Genomic DNA, 10,299 nt, shown 5'->3' with positions numbered 1-10,299 from the left:
TAATGAGAAAAGAAAAGACAAAAAAGCAAAACCACCAACATTTTTTGAATCTGCAATTTTTTTATGATTTTCTAAACATTTTTGAATTCACATATATTTTATGATTTCTCAAACATTTTATTTTTGAAAGCTCGCAACTTTTAGAATATTAAAATCACAAGTTAATTTAAAGAAGAAAGAAAACATAATGAGAAAAGAGAAGACAAAAAAGCAAAACCACCAACATTTTTTGAATCTGCAATTTTTTTATGATTTTCTAAACATTTTTGAATTCACATATATTTTATGATTTCTCAAACATTTTATTTTTGAAAACTCGCAACTTTTAGGATATTAAAATCACGAATTAATTTAAAGAAGAAAGAAGAAAGAAAACATAATGAGAAAAGAAAAGACAAAAAAGCAAAACCACCAACATTTTTTGAATATGCAATTTTTTTATGATTTTCTAAAAAATTTTGAATTCACATATATTTTATGATTTCTCAAACATTTTATTTTTAAAAACTCGCAACTTTTAGAATATTAAAATCACAAATTAATTTAAAGAAGAAATAAGAAAGAAAACATAATGAGAAAAGAAAGGACAAAAAAGTAAAATAAAAAAACAAGCAAGTAAAGCCCCACAAATGGGCCGGCCCATGAACACATACATGGATAGGACATGCGTGAGAAAAGAAAGATAAAAAGTGTGAGAGCTGGGGATCAAACTCTAGTCTCATCGCCAGAAGATCGATCGGCCAACCACTCTGCCACTCGTTTTTCTATGTAGTCTACTCGTCGCTCCTCTATAAAACAATGAAGGAGGCGGCGATTTTTGGTCCGAAAAATTGAATTGTTTTCTACTTACGGGTGGCATTGGTGGATAATTTTTATCAATTTGAAGGGTATTTTTAATGACGGACGACCAGAAACGATAGCTGCTTTATTAGTAGGTAAAGACTACAGAAAACATCAGTAACCCACTTGAGCTTGGTTTTCCTTTTTCTTCAGCTTGTGTGGTGAAGATGCTGCTTGGCTGTACAGGCTTTGAATTCCACAAAAGCTGCAGCCACAGACTTCCTGCAGAGCTGACGCGCACATGAATGTTTATAGCAGCAGCGTCGACTCAACTGCTGTGTTTCGACTGACTTACTGGCCGACGACAACACACACACTGGTTAAATATAAATAGTTACCGTGTTCGGCAAAATCACATCCCTAAACGAAAACACAACATGCAAACTCGTCTTTTCGCTGCAAAATACGAGCCTTGTTCAATCTCTTCCTGCTTCTCTCGGCCCGTGCCTTCTCCTCTCGCAGAAAGAACATGCGCCACGCCACGGAGGGATCTCACTGAGGTTTCAACACACAGCCCTCCTGAATTGGAAAGCTACACTTGTAAGTCCACCGTTGCAGATGAGCTCTTGGCAGGAGTGTAAGAATAGACTTGTATCTAGATGGACTTGGTTGCATTCGGTTGGCTGAGATAAAGCTAAACTGTCCCTAGTTTGTTTAGATTTGTAACAGGGAAAACGCCGGCCTCGGCTAGCCTCATGTATTTATAGCATCAGATGGTTATAGAGTTTGATTACAACACAAGTACGTAAATATACATGGAAGCTATCCATGTGGAGATAGCTTTGCATGGGCTCCAAGATGGGGTGCCGTCGGTGTACTGGACTCTAACACGTCCGCGCAGTGTGAACCGGGAGAGGACTCAACCTGAAGACTGGATCAAAATTCTTGAAAGAGAGCAGTAGGTAAGCCCTTCGTGAAGATGTATGTGAACTGAAAGGAAGAGGGCACATGTAAGACGCGAACATCGCCAATTGCGACCTTCTCCCGAACGAAGTGAATATCTAGGTCGACATGTTTGGTACGTCGATGCTGAACATGGTTAGCGGACAAGTAAACGACCCGGACGTTGTCACAATAGACAATGGTGTCAGTCGATATTGGTTGTCGAAGCTCCTGCAAAATCTATCGTGACTAACATGAATCGGAGACAACTGCTATATTCTGCCTCCACACTGGAGCAGGAGATAGTCGTATGTCGTTGTGCTGACCGTGAGATAAGATTGTCCCCAAAATACATGCAGAATCCAGATGTAGAGCATCGTGTATCCAGACATCAAGCCCAGCTGGAAACCGAGTAGGCAAAGCTATACACATGACCAAATTTTATTCAAATGGCGTCTAACACTTCGTACCCAAACTACTTACAAAAGGTAAGAATATGACATGCGGTGGATAACATTGGCGAATCCCACCTACAAAAGGACACATACCCACAACCATCAAATGGTCCATGTGTCAGTTGGAGCACCAAGACAATGCCTTCGAGAAGTATGAGACACTCATACGACAATATTGTTGAAAACAACTAGTGAAGGCCAGCACACATGTTTTCATCCTAGAGATCACCTCTCGAATTGCAAGACCACTCCTTCAACAAGGAGAATAAGTTTCTAATGATATTCTTTTTGTGGCACATAGCTTACATGCCCTTGGTCGAATTGATGATGAAGAAATACGGGTGTGCCTAACAAGTACTTAGAAAGACCCAATTCAATATATATAGGCTCTAAGATGTCGAGTTTCTAGCTTGTTCATTATTCTCTTTCTCAGCTGTGTTGCTATGGATGAAAGTTCCATGAAAGCCATAAGGAACTCTGTGTGGCAATGTTATTTTGGCAACAGGAGCACCTTCAAATCTTTGGGTGTCAATAATGTGCACCTGCGATATAGGGCATAAAGCTTCACAATTTAACTCACATGTCTTTGATATTGAAACTAGGGTGTATATATGTTGTGTTGCCATGAAAACTTGCCTGTGATGTATTTGTTACTTCGTCATGTACAAAAGAAATTATCCACCCATCATCTTCATGCAAGCCATGAACTCTTGGAACAAATGATGATCCAGAGCAGAACTGATCTTCACCCAGTCGATGGATTTCCGTCTTTATCAGATCTTTGGCTGAGGTCTGGTCTACATCTTCCATTTGAGTTACGGAATATAGATTAAATAGTAGCTGAAATGATGCACAAAGAAGAATTGTACATACCTCTGTTATTTTGCCTCTCTCGTTGAGGCATAATTTTGCAAACCCTCCATATTTTGGGAGTACTGCGATATATGAAAAGAGAAAATCAATCAAGTTGGTATGCACAATATTGTGTAAACACACAAAATTATAAAATGTGGTTTCATTTAAGCAATACCTTTTCCACATCCTTCTCCAGATCTTGTTATAGAATCCACTATTTGTGCATAGGCATAACTATGACGCACGCCTGTGTAGTTGTTGTTGATCATTGGGAATTCCAAGGAGCACTCCCTTCCGGTCAAATATTCTCCTGAGACAGTCTTTTTTTCTCGGTTTAATCTCCATTCATATAAGCGAGAGAATAATTTCTCACTAATTCCCTGCTTCATTTTATTTCCATCTCCTGTAAGTTGAGATCTTTCAGGAAGTACGCCGAGCTTGTTTAGTCTGGGGCCTGGTATGACCGAATCGGCCGAACAGAGTCCCTGGACAACAACCTAAGTCGGCAGGAAAGGATGAAATTTTTAGCGCGGATAGTTGTTAAAAACATATTTTGTTTAACCAAATTCAATACAAATACAAGTATAATTGAAAAAGTTACCAACCCAAAGAATACTGTATATGTACCTCATCACCCTCCTCAAAGCAGTTGATAAGATGAAACATGCAACATGGTTCAACATCGAACCACTCAACTGACTCTGCGTCGCCATAGCGGGGCATAACCCCAATTCTTGCATAACCTTCCTTCTCAAATTCGATTAGCCGATGCGAGGAGTACTATTTAGCTTTGTAGCACAAATTAAGACAGAGCTTCTTTATTGGGATAAGTTTAATTGGAATACTTACTGACCACCTGTAGTGAGTCTGCTGATGTCGACAGTAAGTGGTAAATCCATGATTATGTTGCACCTATATCAAGAGAACAATAAACGTGAGTTGCTTTCATTGATTAACTGAATATACTAGTCTAGGAATATTCTAGTGTCGCTCATTGACACGTTAAAATTTAACCAATAGTATGCACTAAATTCAATAAATTGCAGGGAGCAATGCGAATGATATTTCTTGAATTCACATACCTTCTAGTGACTCCTATGTCATGACAAAGTGTAGGTCTGTCTAGCTCGAGGTCAACTTTATGTTTTAGTTTGGTTCCATCATCTGCAATCAAATAGAAAGCCTTTTTTTTTCTATCATGGCACACCGAAGATGGTAAAAATTGTAAAGAAGTAGAATGAATTACCTGAGATAACCCCAACAACTAGGAAAGGCTTCTTTGCATCTGAACCAAAGATGACAAGCTCCCCTGACCCTGGAGCTACCTACGGCCATTTGAACAAAGTGCCACAAAGCAATTAGATGGACTGAACAAGGACAACATGATGTGCGTGTGTTTGGAAATATGGAACAAAGTGATCATACATACATGCAAAGTGGTGGTGGTGGTGTGTGGAAATATGGAGCAAAGTGATCTACATACATACAAACTTGTAGGTCACTCGAAACATATCCATTCTCATTGCCTAAAACATATATTTACAGGGCTTGGATAAACGTTATACATACTTCTCATTGAAGTGGAAAAATGTATTTGCACTGATGGGTCATCATGCAGAAATGGTTGCACCAGCAAGAAATTAAACGAACATGATAGCTAAATGTCACATTGGTCGTAAGCTTTCATGGTATGTATTGCATCCCATTCCATGTCATACCTTGGCTCAATTATTGATTTACTATTTGAACTAAGATACTTACTGATATATGCAAAACACAAATGTAACTGAAACATTATACTGATTATTTTTGACACTTCATTTAATTTGTAAATATGACACATGTTTTCGAATAAGCTAAATGATACCCCGCACACTGCTACGCGAATTGGTTACAATACATCTAAATGAGATTTGGTTGCATGAAACATGAATATTTGGCTTAATAATATGAGAACTGAAACTATAAATAAAGCTAAAATGCATATGATTTATTGTATAGTTGTAAAATATTTTTTTAAATATAAGTAGCATAATAGAATCGGAACGGCTCTTTTTTTCCTATGCATGGTTGCATGTTGAGATGGCATGTTTGCATGTTGAGAGAGAAAATTAAGTGTGAAACATTTATTTAGTTTTTCTCTGCGATGGAAACACTTATTTAGTTGTATATGATTTGTATCAACATGTCTTTGCTGGAATGAAAGACACTTCAATATGTTGTTCTTCTCAAGTTGCAGGATCAAATTATTACGTGGCTACACTACTTGTACCTTTTTTAGCAGTTCTAATCTTGTGGCATTTACTTACATGTTTAAATTAGGGGCAGGGCCAGTTCTTTTTGCAGCTTAAAAAAAAACCCACTTCCACCCCAACTTTTATCATAAGCCGCCTCTCTTAATCATTCAACAAATTTAGGGGTGCATTATTTCTAAAACTGGGGAGAGGCAACTTATTATTTAAGCCGCCCAAAAGAACCGGCCCCTAGTGTTCTTGTTCACCATGCAGCTTATGTGAGAATGGATACAGCTACTGGTCGTCAATACCTTTGGGTGAGATGTGCATGGTCGATCCCATTCCTCATGGATAGCCCATGTATTGCCTGTCTCTAGATTTTGTATGCAGAATTCCTGGGGCTGATGACTCTCAGCAACAGCGTACACCTTGCCCGCATGCTCAAACACATTGGTGTTGCTGGTGTTCTTGTTCACCTTGCCAAACCTTAGCTGCATTGGATGATTACTCAGTTCGGGTTAGGGGTTCATCTAATAAACACCTCATATAATGTGGGTTTGCAAACTGTTACTTACATAGTTGAGAATGTAGGCGGAGATGACAGCTGCAGAGTCCCCCTGGGCGGCAGGGAGAAAGCATGGTTTCTGGCTGTCTCGTTCAATCTTCAATGTTTCGGATTGCACATAGCCATTAGCATAGGAGACTGACCAAGAAGCTGAAGGGTTCTTGGTGAAGTACAGGGCATGGAGCATGCCCTCGCCCTCAACCCATATGTCATTTGACTCTCCAAATATTGAGGCAGTCGATTGAAGAGCGCCAAAGAGGGGATTGGAACCTGTTGTAATTATCTGACACTTAGCTTACTGTCTGTGATCTTCAGTTCCTCACTCCTGCTACACTTCTTTAATACTACTACAATAACTAGAAATGATCTAGGTGGTCACCATTTCTGATGTATACACCCTCCGGGAAATCTTCAGGTATATTCCCTTCAAGCTGGAATATTTCTATGGATCCACCGATCTCATCTACTGGTGCAAAGTTGCTCTGCAAACTTGTCACGAGTAGTGTTAATTTCATGAAAATTAAAGCATAGATGAATTTTTTGGGTTATCATTGTTAGAGTTCCTGCATGGGAAATTCTCAGTGGAGCAATGAGTTTTCTCGATGAAAGTACCTCAGATGGGAGCAGAGCTTGATGAGTAAATTTGAAGGTTGAGTCAACTATTGCATCCAAAAGTATCCGTGGGACATTCTTCAGTTCCTTTGATGCTTCGTCGATTCTGATAGAGAGCTGACTTTGGAGCTGCTGGATCAAAGATTTCTGAAGCAAGAAAGGAAGTAAACATCTACAATTATTATATACTGGAAGTACATGATGGGTTAACCAGAAAAGAAACACATGCATGCTAGATGTGCGGTCTTTTTTTTACCCCCCACAAGAAACACATCCTCACAAGAAACGGTTCAATTACTCCACTCACAGAAGCCATGAAATTTTCAAAACAGGAGGGAAGGGAAGGACCTTAGCATTTGAGATTCCAAACGAGGATGATGCTCTTGGAGTGAGAGAGAAAGCAGGTATGTAGACACGGGAAGGTTGTCTCAAGGTATGGGGAGGTGTAGTTTTCCACATTCTGATAGTGACAAGCCTACTAGTCCTCCTGCAATCGCGGCGAGGACTGGCCTCAATTTATAGCGCATCGATGGATAAAGTTTCTTGTGGGCATGCTTCTCGGAATATCCGGCATGGTTGGTAGCATTCAAGCAGTTTGGACACATGATGGGTGAACACCCTTTTCCCATATAAAAATCTCAGCAATTTGCTTGGAGGCATCACTGATGCCAAGATCTGCCGGCCAAACTAATTATAATACGTTGTTTGCAGAAAGTGCACTAGCAAGTAGTCAAGATGCAGTGTGCTCTTGCTGCTGGATGTTTCCATAATAAGATATATAGAGTTATATCAATTCTTGTTGGCTGTTCAATGTGGATGTCACTGGAAAATAATAATTTATTCCATAGGTAAATTAAGTTCATACACACGTGGGCGTGCACACACACACACACACACACACACACACACACACACACACACAAGTACTCTTGAGCCCTACTGTACAATCATCTGTGCAGCAATGCTAATGGTGATTCATGGATCAGATTTGGCGCCACTAGATGAAGGCATGGAGCTCAAATGGCATCGATTTATTTGAGATCCTCTTAACAAAGTGGATCAAGGCATGGAGCTCAAATGGCATCGATTGATTCGAGATCCTCTTCACAAAGTGTATTCACATTTTGTCTGCACCCGGCAACTGGAGTTTAAAAATCATGAACTTACTGTGTTTGGCAACTCGTTAGTCCTAGTTGCCATTTTGCCTCCTTTCTTTAGGATTTAATGTTTTTTTAGCACACCAGTACTCTCGAGCCCTGCTGTACAGTCATCTGTGCACCAGTGCTACTAATAGTGATTGGTGGATCAGATTTGGCGCCACTAGATAAAGGCTTGGAGCTCAATTGGCATCCATTTATTTGAGATCCTCTTCAGAGAGTGGATCAAGGCATGGAGCTCAAATGGCATCCGTCAATTTGAGATCCTCTTCATGAAGTTGCACTCACATATTTGTCTGCACCCGGCAACTAGAGATTTCAAATCATGAACTTATTGTGTTGTTATAATTTGTTGGTCCTAGTGGTTGTGTTGCCTCCTTTATCTATAGTGATTACACTCTTCCAAGGCTTCTGCTGCACAACTAGGCTTTCAAGGCTCTTTTTTTATTACAAAACTCCAGATCTTGCAACGTTTCACCGAGTATACTTAAGAGTCCAATCAATTCTTGCTGGTTGTTTAATGTGGATGGCACTGGAGCACTCCCTCAGATTCATATTACTTATCGCTCAAATGGATGTATCTAGAAGTATGTGTGTGTACACCTACACTTAATTTTGGTAAATTAAGTGTAGGTGTACGTGCGCACACACACACATAACAGTATTCTTTAGCCATACTGTTATACAGTCATCTGTGAAGCAATGCAAGTGGTAATTGGTGGATCAATTTTGGCGCCACCCCGTCGTGGTGAAGCATCTAGAACAAGGCTTGGAGCTCACATGGCATCGATTAATTCAAGATCCTCTTCAAGAAGTTGCATTCACATTTTGTCTGCACGCCGCAACTGAAGCTTACAAATCCTGAACTTACTGTGCCGCTGCAATTTCTTAGACCTAGAGGGTTTCCTAGCAACCCTTACACTGTAAGTAGGTAGATACATCAATCATGTAACTCTGTCTCCTTGTTCCCTAGTCCATGACCATGTAACATCATCAATATATTTATAATAGCAACAGTAGGAGCCTCTCCTGCTGTTTTAATTATTCAAAAAAAAATTTGTTAGACCTAGTCGTTGCATTGCCTCCTTTCTTTATAGACTTATTTTGCATTATTCCAAGCCTTCTGCTCCACAACTAGGCTTTTAAGGACTTCTTTTGTACACCTACAGATGACAAAACTCTAGATATGGAACTCACTACACTGCAATGTTTCATTCCTTCCTTAACTCTTTATTTAGAACATCATATTCCAAACAGTTAAATCGCTCATTGCATGCGGACATAGGGCCCATCACTGCCTGCATGTCGCTGAGCTGAAAGGCATATCGCACATGGTTGACAGTCTTTGTGCGATGTGCAACCCTGTCAAAAAAAGCATATCGCGGAGCAACCGCTTGAAACAAGCGTAGACAGATAATGTGTGAAGTTAGGTCCTTGTTGAACACGAAATTTGTTGTTTATCCATGGGCAATGCATGCAAAAAATTGCATCATATGCAACGTAACAAAAGGATAGGTGCCGCCCAAAGTGTCCCTGTCATCTGGTCCACTAGTGCAGAACCGGACAATAGCACCGGTTCGTAAGGCCCTTTAGTGCCGGTTCCATAACCGGCACTAAAGTGTGGTCACTAAAGGTCCCCTCCCCCCCCCCCCCCCCTTAGTACCGGTTCAGCACGAACCGGTGCTGAAGGGCAACCACGTGGCATGAGCCAGCTCCGGGGGCCAGGAGCCCTTTAGTACCGGTTGGTAACACCAACCGGTACTAAAATGTTTGGGGGGTTTTTGGTTTTATGATTACCAACCGGTACTAAAATGTTTGGGGGTTTTTGGTTTTATGATTTCTTTTTCATTTAATTTTGTGTTTTCCATTTTAATTCTTTTTCGTTTGCTGGTATTTTACGATACTACACATTGTACACGTTATGCATAATATATATATATATATATATATATAAATAGAATTTCTAGTAGAACCAATCATATATATATCATCAATGTCTCACAAACCATATTAATTCACACATACACACATGTATCGCTATATACAATTTCTCCTACGTACATATGCATGTTGCCTTCGGAACCAGTGGCATTAGCCTAATTGGTGCCTTCGGAGCACGGTGACAATTGGAAGTGGTTCATGACCTGGTCGATGGGGGCGGTAGCGGGTAATAGTATTCTCCCTTCGTATTTATGACCTGGTCGAGCAAAAATCCCGCTATTTCCTCTTGAAGTGCTTCTACGCGCTCCGTTTCTAGGAGCTTGTCCCGCACCTCTTTGAACTGTTAAGAAGGAGATCAATATGCATGTGTATTAGTTGTGTGACTTAATATCGATAATGGTGTAAAAATTGTGAATAGTGTTCTGACAAGCGTACCCATTCCTGTCTTTGAGATCTGCTCCTTTCGGACGCCATCATGCGATGTTCTCGCAAACGCAGAATGCACACAGATTAGTCCCCTACGCCTGCTTCAGGGCCTTTATTACGAGAATGGAATTTAATTTGATCAGATAATAATTAACCAAGCATGGTAATTAAAGAGATGGCAGCTAGCTAGCTAGCTAGTACTACTTAATTACTTACCTTGGGTCGAAACCATTTCAGCTGTCGTTTCCATTCGCCTTCCGTGACGCTGATGAACCTTGCCCAAGCCCTGCCCGCCGACAAAGAAAATGAATAAAGGGGTTATTAAATAGTTC

At 40.2% G+C, this 10,299-nt stretch overlaps 1 pseudogene; it reads right to left on the bottom strand.

Moving 5' to 3' along the window:
• Window positions 1-2,566: 2,566 nt before the first annotated feature.
• LOC123071441 (carotenoid 9,10(9',10')-cleavage dioxygenase 1-like) lies at window positions 2,567-6,902 on the bottom strand (annotated as a pseudogene).
• Window positions 6,903-10,299: the final 3,397 nt, after the last annotated feature.

The sequence above is a fragment of the Triticum aestivum genome, chromosome 1A (genome assembly GCF_018294505.1).
Source record: "Triticum aestivum cultivar Chinese Spring chromosome 1A, IWGSC CS RefSeq v2.1, whole genome shotgun sequence".
NCBI lineage: Eukaryota > Viridiplantae > Streptophyta > Magnoliopsida > Poales > Poaceae > Triticum > Triticum aestivum.
This window is presented reverse-complemented; position numbering and strand designations above follow the sequence as displayed.